Source organism: Aedes albopictus, chromosome 3, assembly GCF_035046485.1.
Source record: "Aedes albopictus strain Foshan chromosome 3, AalbF5, whole genome shotgun sequence".
In the NCBI taxonomy this organism is placed as follows: Eukaryota; Metazoa; Arthropoda; class Insecta; order Diptera; family Culicidae; genus Aedes; species Aedes albopictus.
In genome coordinates, this window is record NC_085138.1 from 351,206,160 (window position 1) to 351,225,681 (window position 19,522).

General features: G+C 39.9%; 1 protein-coding gene across 5 annotated transcripts in view; it reads right to left on the reverse strand.

Moving 5' to 3' along the window:
- Window positions 1-18,293, reverse strand: part of LOC109432710 (uncharacterized) — a 156,940-nt gene extending 138,647 nt beyond the window's left edge. The window contains exons 1-3 of one of the 5 annotated variants that reach the window (XM_062855228.1): window positions 18,031-18,293; window positions 16,956-17,069; window positions 16,682-16,888 (exon numbers count right to left, since the gene is read on the reverse strand). The gene's annotated coding sequence lies outside the window, so the exon portion shown is untranslated. Of the gene's footprint in view, window positions 1-16,681; window positions 16,895-16,955 lie in introns of all 5 variants that reach the window. The other 4 variants (XM_062855230.1, XM_029874880.2, XM_062855227.1 and 1 more) reach the window with 4 other exon arrangements.
- Window positions 18,294-19,522: the final 1,229 nt, after the last annotated feature.

Genomic DNA, 19,522 nt, shown 5'->3' on the forward strand with positions numbered 1-19,522 from the left:
TATCTTCCTACGTATATAGTTTTCTATCTGCAATATTATGAGACGCAAAAGTTATTTTTTTAATTAAAGTGTTATTACAAGTTTTGTTTTTGTGTCACATGTCCCATTTTAATCTGTAATCATCTCCTCTACACACTTAATTTAGAATGCCGAGATTTGCGCAGCCGAGTAGTCAGCTAAATGTTTTAATGAGATCTCAGATTATAAATGCCAAGAATCAGTATAGCACGCCTTGTTGCTAGGCAACGTACCACCTTATTAGCTGAGTCTCGGTTGAAATTCAGAAACCGAAATTCGCACAGCCGAGGTCGGCAAATAAAACTGAGTGTGTAGTTTAATACACATTTATAGCACTCTGGTGTCTTAGAGCATTATGAGATCTCAGCACAGCAGTCTTATTTCTATGACCTACTTTCACGTTCTTTCTGGCAAAAATCAACTATCAAATATGGGTATCAGGATGCCCCTTAGAATAATAAATTCCTTGATACAAGCAATGAAAGCAACTCACAAGGCAACTAGCCATAGAAAATGCTAATACAGGATTAACTGATGGACCAACGATCATTTAGGGCCGTGGTCACCAAAGTGCGGCCCGCGGGCCGCACGAGATCTCTTGTTTTCTCTGTTGCCGATAAATTCTTCTCAGTCTTTCTTATGGAGATTGTTCTACACTCGGAATAATCAAGGATAACAGATTGCATATTTGACAAATCAATTCTGATATTAGGATACAGGCAGTTGAAAAAATAGGCTTGAGGATCACTGATTTAGGGGATTCACTAAACAGCGTAAACTGATTAAACATCGCAATCACCAAGGCAATCTTTGATTATTTGTTCCATAATTTCATGAAACATTTCAATAATCAGATAATCATGGCTTACGCAGTTATTTAATCTGTTTAGTGAATACCCTTAATATTTATTAAACCTCGTCATCCTGGAATCGGAAATTGTTATTCTCTAGGGTAAAATTTATGTTGTTTGTTGTATATGTCCAAATGTAATGTCGTATTTTATTGCGCATTTGTAGTGTTCCACTATAATATGTTATATTTCTAATATGCATTTGTAGTGCTTCATTATTTTTTCTTAATAGTGTATTATACTGTGTTTCTAGCTCAATCTGGTTTACGAAAGATCTAAATCCATCACTCGCAACGCTATGGTTATTCAATTCAGCAGCGTAGGCATTTTACTTCTAGCTCAACCATCCACTTTCTGCAAATTTTTCGTCAAACTTGGACTCGGATAAGTCCTTCGCCGGTGATGAGTGCAATAATTGAACAATCAAGCTGTTCAAAATTCATTCAAAATTTACCTGAAAACACCGCCACCACCGGCTTGATTTGTGCGTTCGTTCAATTTCCTGCAATTGAACTCCAACGCGCTCAGCTGGCTGAGGAGAGGACTTGCCTCTTCAAACTTGAGCTCGGTGTGTTTTCGTTTTCGCCTACCATCATCATAAAACTATGGTACGGTGTGTACACTTATACGCAAAGGCTCGTTCCTTAAAGCTTAAAAATAATAACCATTTCAATTGGCTAAACTAGACAACAACTTCCGCGTCAAAAGCAGCTGTGGTCAGTCTCTTCCAGCTTGGTGCCGCCGCCGTGTCATATAAAATGGAAAGTTCGACTAGCACATCTCCGCATCCATTCCCATTCGATTTTTATGATTAAACGAAATTAATTTTTATTACGGAATCTGCCAGCGTCTACCATGCCGTCTAACCAACCTTCGGGATGCGTTGCTTTCCCGTTTTCAAGCTGCTGGCTGCCACGTGACACCTCTAGCTCTAACGGGCTGTACCCACGGATGTTTATGTTCGGATGAATGTTTGGTGCGGTACCACCGACAGACCGTACCACCTAGTCAGAGAGGAGAAAAATACGGCATCATGCAACAACGCGCATCATCTCACCTTGTGCGAGGCGAAGTGTTTCGTAACAAGAAAAACGTTAAGCTTCAGGTGATCTCTGTCTGGCAGGGGGACGAGTTTGTGGCACGCCAGATGAAGGGGTAAGTTGCTGTAACTTTCACGATATAGATGTTGCCATAAAGATAGAGTGGATTTTTTTGTACACAACTATGTGAGATATTTGTACAAATCTCATAATCCTAGCTGGAAAATAAAACTTGCAAGATAGAAGATATAAGTAAACTGATTTAAGATAGGAAACAAAAGAACCTTTAAAGTAGAAAATAGAACAAAAAGGAGATAAAAGAAAGACAAAGAAGAAACAAGGATTAAGGTATAGAAAGAAAGTGCGCAATATAAAGAATAAATGGTAGAAAAAAAATTAAAAAAAAAACCGAATTGTTTCACCTAGCGGTAATGATGCTTTTTTCGTGCCTTAAAATATCCTTTCTACAATACTCATGTCATTTAGGATTTTCTGATCTTCATTTTTAGACACCGAATATCTTCCCCAACTACTAAGAAATCCATATTGTATTCCTGGACGGATTCTTGGAGAAATTCTTAGCAGAAGTTTTTAGGAATAACTGAAGAAATTCTTGGAAAAGTTCCTGGAGGAATTTTTGGAGAAATTTCTGGAAAAGTCTCGAAGCAGTTCCTCTGAGGAATGCCTGAAGTTTTTTTATTCTTCAATCACTTAACCTAATTTACAGCTCTATTGTCCACTAGGGCACTGCGTGAGCGATTCCAATTGGAACATACACTTTGTACAGCGCCCAAATGTATTCTATCTCTAATTGTACTACATCGAACTGGTGGCCGTTGCGCTGCTTTCACTTTCTACCCTATCATGGTAGAATGATGAGCTCGAGGATGTTGATGTGTGGCTGTTGGTTGTTCCTGTTTCCAGTCCGATTGGGGTTGCCGTTCGCCGATGTCCAAGTATCCGGGTTCATTTGAGCCATGGGCTCAGAAGAAGGTCAGTGTCAGCTGCTCTCAGGGGGAAAGAGCAACTGACAAAAGTGCCGGGGCTGGGATTGAACCCATGACCATTTGCTTATGAAGCAAACGTGTAGCCACTACGCCACGGGCCCCGGCTCGACTGCCTGAAGTTGTCCCAGGAGTATTTTCTTGAGGAATTTCTGAAGGTTTCCTGAAGAATCTTGGATATACATGAATAAATTGGTGGTAGATTTTTTAGATGAAACCTGGAAGGAATTTCTTGAAAAAAAATCTTTGAGGTATTTGTGGAGAAATTCCAGAAGGGATACTTGGCAGAAGTTATAGAGGGACCCTTGCGAAATTCTTGGGGAAGGTCCTGTAGAGTTTTTTTTTGGAGGAATTCCTGGAAGAATTCTTGGAAGAATTCTTGGAAGAATTCTAGGAAGATGTCTTGGAGCAATTCCTGGATGAATTCTTGGAGAAATTTCTCGAGGAATTATTGGTGGAATTCCTGGAGGAATTCTTGGGGGGAATTCCTGAAGATAATATAAGAGGAATTCCTGAAGAACTTCCTGGTGGAATTCCTGGAAAAATTATCAAGAAATTCCTGGCAGAATTCCTGGAGTAATTCTTGATGGAGTTCCTTGAGTAGTTTTGGGACGAATTTTGCCGTAATTCCTTGAGAACTTCTGGAGGAATTTCTGAGGATATCTCTGCAGAAATTCTCGTACAAATTCTTAGAGTAATCTCAGGAGTATTTTATAGTGGAATTACTAAAGGTTTCCTGGAGGTATTCATGAAGGAATTTCTGGAGGAATTCTTGAAATTTCCTAGAAAATCCATGGAGGAATTCCTGGAAGATTTCCTGACGTAATTTCTGTTGGAATTCCTTGAAAAATTTCTTCACGAATTCCTGGTGGAATTTCTGGAGAAATGCCTGAAAGTAATCTCGGATGAATCTCGGGAGTTATTTTGGAAGAATTTCTGGACGATTACCTACGGATTACTGCAGAAATTCTTTGAGGAATTCCTGAAGAAACTCGTGGAGGAATGTTTGGAGAATTTCTTTGCCGAGGTCTATGAGAAATTCTTTGAGAAATTGTTGGAAGAATACCTAAAGGGATTCTTTGAGGAATTCTTTGCAGATTTTTAGAGAGAAATTCGGAGAAATTCTTGAAGAAATTCCTGGTGGGATTCTTGATTACTTGAGGGAATCTTGTAGGAATTTCTGGTAGGAACTCTTGGAGGAATTTTCGAGAAATTTCTTGAAAAATTCCTGAAAGAATTCTTCCAGGAATACTTGGAGGAATACCTGGAAAAAAAATTTGAGGCATTCTTGGCGAAAGTCTTGGAAGCATTCCTGAAGAACTTTTTGGAGAAGCTACACCGATAAAGTAAAGAAATGCAGTACAGCTTGTGGAGCTTGAAGGTCTTAATTCCAGAATAATTAGGATGACCTAAACTAGATCAACAAGTGAATGTTGCTAAGTTATCAGAATTGTCCTCCGAGGCTCTAAGAGTAGTGAAGATTATATTCGGCGAACATTCGCTACAATAAGAATATCATAAGATTTACAGATATTGCGATCCATACTACAAAATATATTGGATCTATTTGAATACCAGTGGACACCCAAATAGCAACACATAGAGATACTCGAAATATTATGTGGTGCAACAGACACAATCGTTAAAGAATTATGCCGATAGAGGGAGCAGAAACAAGAGTAGAGCCTGTAGACCTTGAAGGTCCTAATTCCAAAATAGTTTGGAAAGCCTGGAATATCACATGAATGTACCAATGTAGCAATATAGTTGTGCACTGAGGGTGCATCAGCAGTATAGACTACATCTTACGAATATTTTTTTTACAATTAAAGCATGATACAGTATGTAGATATCGTAACCCAAAGTGTTTTGGAGGCCATTTGTATTTCACGGAATGTCCAACTACCACAATATCGAGTTGCTCGTAGCATTGCGAGGTCTAATTGACATCAACATGACAAAATTTCATGAGCAGAGTGAACACAAATGATGGTAGATGTTGTAGATCTTAAAAAATGAATTCCAGAGTAGTTTGGATGACCTAGATCACCCAATTTATGTACCATGAATATTCTAGGAGCGTTTTGAGGCTTTCTGAGTACCGTAGACTATGTTCTATGATGATTCATCGTGTATAAAATTTGGTATAGAATGTTGGATTTGTGACGCAAACTTCGGAGTACTTCGGAGGTCTTAGAATAGCTCTGGGATCAAAACTTCAACAGACTATGATGGGTAGTAATACATTGCATGTCAAGGATCAGGGAAAACTATTGATGATTAGCAAAGAGATGAAGTTTGAGTGAAAACATGTGGAATTTATAAAAAAAATACAAAAAAGCCACGTATTTTCGGCTACCAGCAAAGGGGGGGGAGGGTGCAAAGGGGGGGAGGTACCATGCATTTCTTAGCACAACTATTCCCCTTGACTATACAAAAATTCCATAGTGAAATGTTTAAAAACAAAGAAGATATTGCATTTCTGCCAAAAGTAGATCGTCCCGGGTGTTTACGGGTCAACTCTGAAAGTCTTTCCCATACATAATAGCCCCCAATTGTATAGTTTTAGAATTCAAGACTCCATTAAACAACCACCAACCATCTTGAACTTTTGTTCGCCATTTTGAATTTGAGACCACCATCTTGGATTTTCTGGTCATCATGTTTAAACTCCGAGCATCTGTCCAAATATATTCATATTTCATAGTTTTAGCACAGACAAACAGACGTAACACCTTGAACGATTTTCATGGAAATCCATCGCCCAGTTCACACTACCATCACCTGGTGGAAAAGTTGCACGAATCACTGTGTTGTGCAATATCGTCAACAGAAGGCGCTAGTGTGAAACGTCAAACGCATAGAAAAACGATGCGCGCGCCTCTGGTTGTGAAAGCAACAACTATAAAAATTTAAAATGATCGTTAAAAGCGTGGTCGATGGAAATTTCGCAAGTGTTACGTCTGTTTGTCTGTGGTTTTAGTACTCAAAACTCCACAAAACAGCCACCATCTTGAATTTTTATCCACCATCTTGGATTTTAGACCGCCATCTTGAATTTCATGGTCACCATGTTTGGACTATGAACAGAATTCGTCAACTATGAGCAAGATTACTCAATTTGACGTGAGTTGATATGGCCAGTAGTACACAGGGACAAATATTTGACAAGGAAAGAACTCAAGAAACAACATCAGTTTGACACTAATGAAAATTTGATCGAGTCAAACAAGATGTTTGAGCATTGGTTTCTTTTCGGACAAATATTTGACCCTGTGTACTAGCAGCTTATGTCGCACGATAGGGTTTTGTGCATAGTTTCACATTTGCCCACTTTCGTCGATGCTGGTCCGGTTCACTGAAATGACCATAACTACGGAACGCCTGCACCGATCCGAACCATTTTCAATAGCAAACACTGGGACAAAATTTCGGCTCGATTCGGCCAAATAATCCGCCAAAATCGTCCAATGGGAAGTGCCTAAAAAGTGAGTGACCTTGTGGATTCGTCAAACTGTATATGTGACTTGACCCTCCGAGCCTTCTATCAAATTCAGTACACTTTGGTATACGAGAAAGAAAAAAATAGAAGATAGAAGATAGCAGAAAGAAGATAGAAGATAGAAGCTAGAAGCTAGAAGCTAGAAGCTAGAAGCTAGAAGCTAGAAGCTAGAAGCTAGAAGCTAGAAGCTAGAAGCTAGAAGCTAGAAGCTAGAAGCTAGAAGCTAGAAGCTAGAAGATTGAAGATTGAAGATAGAAGATAGAAGATAGAAGATAGAAGGTAGAAGATAAAAGATAGAAGATAGAAGATAGAAGATAGAAGATAGAAGGTAGAAGATAAAAGATAGAAGATAGAAGATAGAAGATAGAAGATAGAAGATAGAAGATAGAAGATAGAAAATAGAAGATAGAAGATAGAAGATAGAAGATAATAAAAGATAGAAGAAAGAAGATTTAAAATGTAAGAAAGAAGATTGAAAAACGAAGCAAAAAGATAGAAGATAGAAATGAGGAGATTAAAAAGGAGTAAGAAATAAGTCAGAAAACAGAAGAGGGTCAAAAAAGGATAGAAAAAAAAGAAGGAAATAAGGAAGATAAAAATGTAGAAAATAGAGATAGCAAATAGAAAATGGATTATCTAAACTTTAACGGAAGAGATGCTCAACAAACCACCAACACTTGCATTTTATTTGCAATTCATTTCAAAATTGATGAATAAGCCCATTTGCTGTGGATCAAACCACCAAGGGTAATAGGCTGAACCGGCATGCAAAAAAGCGTCGAGATTGAGACCCGTGGTGGCCTCTCATCGTTTTAAGCCAATTGAAGATTGATTCGTCGTTGCTTGTCAGGCAGCAGTCGTCGTCGTCGTTTCACTTCCACGGCAAGGACACCGTTGCTGGGGTCAACCAAGTGGCCACTGTTATTCGCGCTTAAAGATTAGGAGATGAACAACAGAAACGCTGTTGATGCGGACTAATAACAAGTTTCTTTTATTCGGCCTCAGGCAGGCTCCGAAAAACCATGGGATTTTTTCGAGGGGCGGTCTGCGTATAATTACTACTAAGTTGAGAGGCTTTAGGGGACGGACAATGTTATAAGCTGGACCATTAAACAGCGATCACTATTTAATAGGATTTAACTGATCTTGGCGGTCATCAACTGGATGTCATTCATAGATGTATCAATGATTAATATATTTCCATCGAAGAATTACACATTTGAAAACTGCAACCTGACAACACAAGTAGGTACACGCAAGTCAACATGAACACCATGGTTTGGATTTTACAGCACACTTGCAACACGACGCTCACTCCATTCCAATATCATCGGTCGGTCAATAATGAAGTGCAAGCAAGTCAAGCCCATAAACTTGAAAATTTCTCCGCCTTCAGTAGTGCTCACAGTCAGTGCAGTGGTCAGTTATTTTTTCGAGTCGTCGTCGGACATAGACAAGTTGTCTAGTGGTTTGTCCGTATAAGAGCTGACGTGAGGACTGTGTTTCGATGGGTTTGCTACGCTCATATGATGAAAATGCTGTTTGGTGATAGATTGTGTATGTGTTCTGACTTTTCTTAAAGGGAAAGGTTGCCGTTAACTGCTTTAAAAATGAGACTAGATATCTCTGATAAAACACTCTTTTAGAAAGAAGATCGAAGGTTTTTTCTCATAAAAGATAAATGATAGAAAATAACGACTTGAATAAAGTAAAGAGAAAATAGAACGAAAGAAGATAAAACGATAACAGAAGACAGAAGATAAAAGATAAAAGATAGAAGATAGAAGATAGAAGATAGAAGATAGAAGATAGAAGATAGAAGATAGAAGATAGAAGATAGAAGATAGAAGATAGAAGATAGAAGATAGAAGATAGAAGATAGAAGATAGAAGATAGAAGATAGAAGATAGAAGATAGAAGATAGAAGATAGAAGATAGAAGATAGAAGATAGAAGATAGAAGATAGAAGATAGAAGATAGAAGATAGAAGATAGAAGATAGAAGATAGAAGAGAGACGATAGAAGATAGAAGGTAGAAGATAATATGTAGTGTTTGGTGTTATTTCAAATTTAACAAAAACACGACGCAACTCCCCTTCTAGGTGAATTGATCCAGCGGAAAATTTTGTACCGTCATTCGAGTTTCCATTTCTCTGATTACTGTCTTCAAAACCTGATGCTTCCCGTTTCTGCGAACTTCGCAGCAAAGGCGCGTTCATACAAGTACGACCCACCCGTCATGGAGTTCCACATCGCGCAGTCAACCATTAGTGCTTGCAAGTTATGAGAGATAGATAAACATTTGGCGAGATGTTTTATTATCAGCGACGATGGCGGCTGTGCTGTGGTGATGCTCGATCACGACACAACTCCAAATTCAGTCATCAGAGGTTGTCGATCGAGATGGAATGGAAGATTCCACACTCTTGTGCTCACAGTCAGTCAGTCAGTCAGTGATTAAAACTGACAGCTGGGTGTAAGGTAAAGAGTGCCGCCACTGACGCCATCCAATGCGCATGTAAAACATCGTATAATAACGCACTGATCAATCTCGGTGGTGTTGTGTATGGGAAATATGTAGATTTTTCGCAGGGCATGAATGCGTTTTGCTGTTTTTTATTCATTTTTCATTTTTTATTCAATTGTGCGTGTATACTAATTAGATTAATGAGGTGCGTAAGTGCATATTAGTATTCATTTTGCAGAACGCATCCAAAGCAAATTGAAGATGAGATCATAATGGTTAAGTACACCACATACTGTGAATAAGCAAAACAAAATTCTGAAGTCAACAAAAAAAAAAGTTTCAATGGAATCTGCTTCGAGAATCTATGAGGAAATGTGCCATTAACCACTTGGAAATAAATCTCCACGCAATGCTCTTCTTATGTAATGGGTAAACAACCTCTCACAGTTAGAAAATATCACCGACTTCGGTAATGTTTTTCCGAAATCTCAACCGTTAAGTTTGTTTTACAGGAAAAAATCGATAAAGGGAGCAACTTTTATTGAAATTCGTTAGACTTTGACAGATAAACGATATAATTTTACCGAGATTTGGTATTTTTTACAGAATTTCGTTATAAATCCATTACCGAACGCTCAGCGATTGAGATTTCGGTAAAAATTACCGAACGCGATTAGCAGTCCTATGTACTGAGGCTGGTTTTTGTCGACATTTTTGTTCGGGATGTAAATTATTTCAACTTGATCGAAGTTCCGATAGTAACTTTGTTACTCATCAGGTGTCGCTTTTACATATTTCCATTTTTTTAATTTTCAATAGTTTGGGTCCTGGGGGCGAACCAACCTCAAGCTAGGTTTCCTGTTCCCAAGGAGAGCGCTCAAGTAAAATTTATCCTTTTTCCGCACGTAATTTTCACAACTGATCCATATGGGGAGAAATGTCACTTTTCCTTACAGAATAATAGCACGGACTATTTTTCCGCACGGAAAAGTGACAGCTTCATTTGATTTGCATGGGAAGCGTTACTGGCGTTACACTATTTTCCTTACTTGCCATCTGCGAACCTCTCAAGTAATTTTGAAGTGGAATCATTACTTGATCATTACTTGTCCTATATTTTTGCACAGTACGTACGAAGTAGAAACTAGCCATCAGGCTGAAAGTTTCCCTCATAAAAGAAAAAAAAAACAGTTTGGATTCGTCGCCTGAACTTTCCAGTCATTTTGGTCTTCAATACATGGACATGGAAGAAGGAGCGCATATCATTACCAGGGGGCCCTTCACAGTGTTTTGCCCTCACTGCGCTAACCGGAGCAATACTTAGCGCAGTGGACCTTGTGTTTCTCCGAGACAATCAGCTGCCCTTCTTTAGTTTCAAACTTGAGGTTAAATATGGGTGAGATTATGAAGATGTTATTAATTAGTTTACATTTTCGCCTATATGGTTTCACATTATGTGATTTACACAATGTATTCTGTTTATTCTCGTTTTTGGCGTTCTCCAATCGTTACCGATCTGGTTTTATTGTTGCTGTTCTTTGTTGTGCTGTGATTGTAGAGAGTTCAATCTTGCCTAGTTTGGGTAGTGACTACGGTTAGGATAGCTCTAGATCAATCTTCAGCATAAAAGAACAGCAACGATCAATCTTTGCAGACTTATGCAAAATGGTACAGCCCAAGTGGTCTTAGTCCAAAAATCTTACTTTCGTAATGGAAATTTCTATCTATGAAACCTTGTTAACCCGGTGTTTGCTACTTTCAGTAAAAATGAAATGGCAAACTCGCGTGTCATGCCTCGAGCCAGTGTGCTTGTCAACAACGCAATCGTACACTCGTCTCTGAATTAACCACCAGAGATGTATGTGCTGTCACAATTGATGTATCTGTTGGAAACCTCAACAGGAAATACGTCTATTGTTCTGTTTATTTACCGCATGATGAACCATCCCCTACGGATGCTTTCAAGCAAGTCATTGCATACTGCACTTCAAAAGGCCTTCTGCTAATTGTTGGCAGTAATGCTAATGCTCTTCATATAATCTGGGGCAGCTCAGACATCAATTTGAGAGGGTTCAGTTTGATGGAATACTTAAGTAGTACAGATCTTGGATTACTTAACATAGGCAACCGCCCAACCTTCATGGTATCTGCTCTTGCTCTAGTAGAATTAGTCACGAGCTGACCAATAATTGGCATGTGTCAGATGAAGAAGCTTTATCTGACCATCGCTAGATCTTTTTTGAACATTTAAATGTTACTTCGCAAACATTGCGTTTCAGGAATCCCCGGTCAACAAACTGGGATCTTTTTACTGATTTGGTTGCGGCCAAATTTCATGGATACTCACCATCCATTGACACTCCTCCAAGTGATTTAGATGATGCCGTTGATACTACAACGACCTGCATCATGGAAGCTTTTGAAGAAGCATGCGCTCTCTGGTCTGTGAAGATCACAAGAGGAACCCCTTGGTGGTAGAAAGAGTTGGAACAGACGACGTTCTGCTGGCTAGGAGGCTTTCAGGTCGGCTCGCAAAGCCTACAACAAAGCTCTCCGGTCTGCTGAACGATCCGGTTGGAAAAACCTTTGTACAAATGTTTCCTGTTTGAGTGAAGCCAGTTGGTTGAACAAAATCCTTGCAAAATCTAAGGATTTCCGAGTGAACGAACTTCGTTTGCCAAATGGCGATCTGACTTCCTCTAATGAGGAAGTTCTGGAATGCTTATTCAGCACACACTTCCCTGGATGTGTGGATATTACATCTTCGGATGAACCTGATGTCTTTTCTTGTAGTTAAGATTCCCTGGCTTCGGCTCGGAGTATTGTAACTATAGAATCGATTGAGTGGGCACTTAATAGCTTTGCTCCTTTCAAATCTCCTGGGGCAGATGGGATTTATCCTATTTTGCTTCAGAAAGGATTTGATCATTTCAAACATGTTTTAAAACAACTACTTGTTTGCAGTTTTGCTACAGGATATATTCCCAAATCCTGGCGGGATATTACTGTAAAGTTTATTCCGAAAGTGGGTCGTGCGTCGTATGAAGAAGCAAAGAGCTTCAGACCTATCAGTTTGACCTCTTCTCTTCTGAAATGCTTAGAACGCATTGTGGATCATCACATCCGTGATGTTCATCTGGCCAACGTGCCTCTTCATGTGAGCCAACATGCCTACCAATCTGGTAAGTCCACTGTGAATCTTTTACACAAGGTTGTTTACGATATCGAGAAGGCATTCGCTCAAAAGCAATCTTGTTTGGGTGTTTTATTAGATATCGAAGGCGCCTTTGACAATGTGCCTTTCGATGCCATATTGGAAGCCGCACGGAGTCATGGTATATCTCCAATGATTTCCAATTGGATTCATCAAATGCTCAAAAACCGATATCTCTTCTCGACATTTCGTCTAGCAGGGATTAGGAAATTGAGTGTTTGTGGATGCCCCAAAGGGGAGTCTTGTCACCGCTTTTGTGGAATCTCGTAGCAGATACGCTATTGAGGCAACTCAATAATAGCGGTTTTCCCACTTATGGTTTTGCAGACGACTACCTAGCATTGTTAGTTGGTATGTGTATCACCCACCACCCTTTTCGACCTGATACAAGGCGCCCTTCAGGTAATTGAGGGTTGGTGTCGCCAATATGGGCTTTTGGTTAATCCGAGTAAAACATCTATTGATCTTTTTACGGAAAGGCGAAACCGTAATGGCGTTCGACCTTTGCGTCTCTTTGATTCTGAAATCGATGTGACTGAACAGGTAAAGTACGCTGGAGTCATTCTTGATTCCAAGCTTTCCTGGACACCTTACATTGAGTTCAGAATCAAGAAAGCTTGAATGGCCTTCGGGCAATGCCGGCGAACCTTTGGTACAACTTGGGGTCTTAAACCCAAGTATATCAAATGGATCTACACAACTGTTGTTCGGCCAATATTGGCCTATGGATGTCTTGTGTTGTGGCAAAAGGGCGAAATGAGAACGGTCCAATCAAAGTTAGGCCATCTACAAAGGATGTGCTTAATGGCGATGTCTGGAGCGCTCGAAGTTCTCTTTGACTTCGCTCCACTACACATTTATCTCAAACAAGAAGTACTCTCTTGCACTTACCGTCTACGGGTACTCGGCCTAATAGAGGAAACTCCTGTGAACCGCACATCAATACACATCTCGTTGTTTCCACTTTTGGTGAATTGGGACAAAATAGTCCTTGCTCCAAGTGATCATACAATTGCTTGTAATTTCCCATATAGGACATTTTTCACGAAATTCCCTTCCCGGGAAGGGTGGACATCTGGATATCTGGAAAGAACTACAGTAGACGTTCGCTCGGTGCAAATGCTTTTTAACTGCAAGTCCGCTAAGTGCAACAATTTTGCAGTTATCGCACCGCTATCCGCCAAAATGAAATGTCAACAGCGATGCGATGTTTTTCGTATGCACTTTTGTTGCAATGCGATGTTTTTCATATGTACATTGGTTGCATTCTGTAGCACCTGACAGTTATGTGACGACTGTCAGTTGATGCAGTTATCGAATTTCATTCGGTAAGTGAAACGTAAACATGTTGCACTTATCGAACGTCTAGTGTATTTCAGACGGCATCGTATGTTACACTGAAGGCTCCCTTCTCGAAGGTCGAGCAGGTGCTGGTGTTTATTCTCGTGAGCTAAGGCTGTATCTGTCCTACTCACTTGGTATGCACCGCATCGTTTTTCAGGCCGAAATCTTTGCTCTTATGCGCGGAGTGCAATCAGCACTTAAGCAGCACGTAATGGGCAAAGTTATATACTTCTGTTCAGATAGCCAGAATATTATTAAAGCACATGCTTTGGCCAACTCCAGGTCGAAGTTAGTTAACGCTTGTCGAACTCAAATCGAGGAGCTGAATTCAGCAAATGCTGTTCACCATGTATGGGTGCCTGGCCATTCTTCCATCGCTGGAAATGAATTGGCTGATGAATTAGCTCGCACTGGAGCATCACATGACTTCATAGGTCCTGAGCCAGCTATTCCGATATCGAAGTGTTGGGTAAAGCTTCAGATTCACACCTGGGCTGCCACTCAGCACAAACAATACTAAAATAGCTTGGAGTCATGTCGTCAAACCAAATTGTATTGTACTGAGCCATCTCCAAGGGTGGCGAAGTATCAAAGCATTGACTGGTCAAAGCATTGACTGACCACTGCCGACTCAGCTATCACATGGCGAACATTCAGCAAGCTGATTCATTTGCATGTGATAGCTGTGAATCCGATTATGGAACTTCGTATCATTTGATATGTAACTGTCCAGTTTTTGCGCAACTGCGTTTCCGAGTATTCGGTAAACACTTATTAAGTGAAACCGACTTCAGAGACCTGAATATTCAGGATGTTCTGTTGTTCTTAACCCGCTGTGGTAAAGAGCTATAGGCTCTCTTTCGCTTTATTCGTTATTACAGTGCCCTTTTCAGGGCGCTGTTTGAACCCATTGTAGTATGCTTATGCGTTAGTACCCTCTTCCAGGGTACTTTTCCTATTTCCCTACCTGTCCTTATCCACATCCTTATCCTTATTTCCTTCCTTTTCCCTCAGGTAGATGATGAAATAGGCTATTATTTTGGCGATGGCACAAATGTCCCAAATGGAGGATAACGTGCCTCTGGAGCCGGCCTTCTAATACCTGATACCAGCATATTGGTAGTTCCATGTCAAAAATTGAGCTCAATCCATCAAAGCAAACCATAGCTACAGCATGTCAAACTTGGTCATTCTGTACAAAAATCTGCGTTTGTCCGATCAATTATAGGGTCTGGGACCATTTGGGCAGGGGCACCTATTTTGGGCACGTTCCATAAATCAGTCAATTTCAATTCAATTGACTTGAATTTTTGATCATGTGTAACATTAGTGTAAAATTTTGTGGAAAACAATTTTCATTTTGTATTTTTTTTTTGGTTGCTGAGAAAATTTGATTACCAATTCACAAAAAAAAACTTTGTGTTTACGATGCTTCGTTCTTAAGTTATGATTTTTCAAAGAAAACTGCTCATATAGCACATCTGGACAATTTCCACATAATTGGTCATAACTCAGGAACGGAAAAACCACATCTTGTAAATTTTACAGAATATAGCTTATAAAATTTCCTTTCCTTTGTTTTGAGATTTTTTTCGGACTTTGAAGATAGTTTTCCAACCGATTTTCCTCAACAGTGGAAAATTTTGTGAACAATTTTTATTTTGCATTTTTTTTTAAAAAGCTGAGAAAATTTACTTATGATTTCACAAAAAAAACAGTGTCTACGATGCTTCGTTCTTGAGTTATGATTTTTTAAAGTAGGTGGTGTCTGTGGAAAATTTTTGTTTCCACCTGAGTTTTCCGGAAAATTAGGCGACCCTGATTTTTTTTTTCAATTTAGCTACGTAAATAAAAATATATAATTTGTTTAGTAGAATCGAATAACAAGACCAAGTCAGATTGTATACGTTTGAAACAATTTGTGAAAGTTTCACAATTATCGCAGAAGTTTTCAAGTCACGGCATTTTTTTTTTTTTTAAGTTTTCATATCTATTGAATTTGAAAACTTCACGGTTCTGTGAAGAATTAGCATTAAGTTAAAATTCACAAATACAAAAAAACTTCACGGTCCATTTTCTCAATGCCTACTTTTTACATATTGGACTGACTTGCGCTTCACGGCAGTATAGGTGAATGGTGTCATGGCGATATGTTTGCATTAAACATTCTTCTAGAAGCTAAGCCGCCAAACCTACGGAAAATCTTTGGATTTTCCAATGAAAATTGGCAACTTCCGGTTAATCGTGCTTGAAATTATGGTTTTCTGGTGATTTTATTACCAGCCATGTGTTTCCAAGGAGATTGAGGCACACATGGAGGCGCATGGTTGTTGGTCTCTACGCTATCCATGTTAGGGGTCATTCAAATATGACGACCATCTTTTAGCGGGGAGGGGGGGGTGACCCTCCATAAATAGAGTATACGAAGAAAGCGGGACAGAGGGCGAAAGGGAGTCGGAAATGCCCGAAAAATGATGTACGTAATTGTTGAACGTTTTCATGAAGTGGCATCTTACCCCACGGCAGATAGCCTTTTTGCACCACTTCCGTTTTACGAGAGATTTTTTTTAAATCGCAAAAAATTGATGAAAATGCATTAGTTTAGTGAATATTTTTGCTGAAGTATCGAGCAAATATAGTCTAGTTGCTGTTACCACTTTGAAAGCCTAACAAATGAGGCTATTTATCATTGAAAAAGATGAAAGTTTGAAAAATGGCATCTTACCCCACTTTTCTCTATAACGTCATGTTTTCAGAAACGGTAGCCCTTAGAATACTATGCCCGATGGTGCACTGGCCATCAACTTATTAAATACCATGCGCCGCCATCTCCTTTTATAACTCTTGAGATAACTTCGATGGAGCCCCAAGGTAGCTCATTCCTAGAGCAAAGCGAAAAATGCTTGCGATCATATTGCCTTGCTCAAAAATCTTTTTACTTCTTAGATTTTTTCCAGCACTTGAAGGATCACCAAAAAACTAGATGACAATGTATTTTATGAGACATGACCGTAATATGAAATATCTCAATAATGTTGCAAGTATTGAATCGAAATTCATATGGGAAATAGGTATGTTAAAACTAAAAATCAGAGCTGAGAAAAAAAACTAGAGCAAGTAGTTTACATCTAGTAAATGGTATATCGTCGAAAAATGTTTGAGATTATGATCTCGCTTACGCAAAGTTATAACTTTCTGAGTAATAAGTTGAACATAATGCATCGATTTTTTTGTTACATACCTTTGGAAACTGTACTCGTTCGAATCTCACTGCAAGCTGTCGTAATCCCTTGTTTTTGCAAATTAGATGTTCACCTAACTCAATCACCAATTTCGTTCGCTTGTTTTCTCTGCTTCTATTCAGATGTCAATCAGCGGTTTTTCTTCTCTCACTCTCTCGTTGATCGGCGGTCTGATCAATTTTCTGCTTTGCAAAAAAAAACGCAAACTGAAACTAAAACGAATGACAAAATCACACCGTGTAGTTGATTCACATGCACAACTCACTAACTCACTAGCAGCAAACTGGATGCGAAATTTGACCGTTTTCGCAAACTTGTCTTCGTGCGAAAAATTTTCTGGGAAATTTCCCTCACTTTCGATTTCTACTTTTCGAACCGACTGAAACCCTATTCATGAATTTCAAAACGATTAGCATATGCCCACATTGGAATTGCTGTTTTCGGTTGCTCTACTCGGTGCTACTAGGAAATTATAAGCCCCCAAAACGGTGATTTCACAACGCTGCTGGTTGACCACCACGAAATTTTCACTATTCGCACTTGTTCCTCTGATCACCGGCGGCGGCAGGCACACAGTTGTTTCAATTCAACGCACTCTTTCTCGTACAAAGGTACTCCATGTTTAAAAGATATGGGCAACTATAAACAACTCGAGTTTGAGGCACATTCCCCATGCGTTTCGGACCAGAAAACGCGCCAACAATCCAAGCAAAAGCAAATGAAAACAACACTCAAAGCTGTGCAATCACACATCCACGCGGGCGTAAAAGTAACCGAGCAGCAAAATGATGGAGAAAAGCTGAAGCTTTAGGAAAACTGCTTTTCACGCTCTCCCAATCACCACCGTTTCGTCTCGAATTGGTTTGATGAGAGAGAACTATCGGCGATCTCCGCGTGTCGAGCGGTAGTGGGTGGTGGCCATGTGAGAGGTCTAACAATTCAGAAGGTCGTGTGTGTGATCCGGTGAATTTGGTTGATTCGCCTTTGTTTATGGTAGTCTGCTGTGATACTGAGAAAACTTTAACTGCTGTTATCAGAACAAGTTTGATAGTTTTCAATCCACAATTCAATTCACTAACACGTAACAAATCTATAACAGCGAGGAAAAAAGATGAATGCAACAAATAGGAAACTCAAAACAAGAACAAAAACGAGAATTACAATGATTGATTTTCGGCCTTTGATACTTCGACCCTTCGAACTTCCGACGTTTTGTTTTTTGACCTTTTATCCGTTACACAACCATAGCGAAAACAACGCACGACCTTTTGAAATGTTACTCTCACCACAAAACCGCCAGTTCAGTAGGGAAAGCGCGCGTTTGACCACATCCGATCGATTCACCCACGTTTTCCACCAAGCGAGGAGGATTTCCACCCGCGAAACGTGCCGTCGACTCGGAATAGACCTATGTGTAACTTGTTTAGCCTGCCTTAGGCCGAACGGGCACAGTAGGTAACAAACAAACAACACAAGCAACAACGATTCACCGTCTCCACCGTGTGAGTGTTGAACGCGAACTGCCAGACCAGCAGCTGGCGATAATCCGCTTCGGCTCGGCTGCCCCAGCTCAGCTCGGTGTGTGCTGTAAGTCCGCCGCCACGGACGCCAAACCAAAACAAGCTGCCGAGCCTATGTGGACTCACGGGGCGGCATGGCGCGCTCAGCCAGTCAGCTGAGCTAAGATGAGTCGAGTCAAGTTAGTTTGTGTAAAACGTACGACTAATGGCTCGCGGTTTGTAGCTGTGACGTGATGGTCCGGGTGAGTGACTACGACTAGGATCTTCAGCAGTCACACAATGCACGTGCTATCGGCATATGCTGTAAGTTGGCTATCAGTTTGCTTTGAGTAAGGTACTTACAACAGACATCTAAGGACAGACTTGTTAGAATCGCAAGATGGCCGCCACAATGGCCGACTTTGGCACCTACTCACGATTTCGAGGGCACAAATCTCTTCGTAAACAAAACCAGCGCATTTGATCTTCTTATTTTAAGCTTTTTACAAGTGAGCAAGAACAGAATAATAAAATGCACTGATGTTTGAAGCTTAAGCAATTGCATTTTGAGATTTGTGAGTTTTAAGTTCTCATGCAGTTTTGATGCGGGATTTGAAGACGTTTGTCCCTAATCGAGTTCTTATAAAGCGCTGATGTCTGCTGTCGAAGAAAAGAGCTGAGGCAGCAAAACGCAAAGCATTGATTACACAGAGCTTAGAGGAGACTGGGGAGACTTGATCCCTTTTTCTTAATTTACCTGAAACTTTAAGAAAAAACACAAAACTAGATCCGATTTCCGTACAAAATGGCAGGTAAACATGTATTGCAAGTTAATATACAGTTAATACACAGAAGGCCTTAAAATTATTGTTAAAGTTCTCAAAACTGTGTTTTTATGGAGGCATCCCAACTAACATTTTCAGCGCTATAAGCTTCAGTCATTTGCTTTCTGTTGTGTAACCATCGAGTAAAAGCAGTCAACGCTGAATAAAAGGAAAGCTAGTCAAATATAAATCGTAAGCTAATACACGACTGCAAAACAAGCATCATACAGCTACCAAACTCGGTTTTCAGAAATTCATTGCTTGTCACTGGGGCTGCCTTTACTCCACCGTATTCCAACTCCGGGAGATTTCCCGGAAGATGTGAAAACTTGAACACATCGAATAGGAGTCCCCACTAACAAAACAGCTGCTACTATACAGTACAATTCGTTATATTGACAAATGCCCAAACCAGCAGCGCTTTAAAGGCCGTTATGCGATTTCATTACGGCTAGAAGCTGTAATAAAGAAACTGTTAGTTTACCAACACGGCTTTGTCGGATATAAACATTATTGT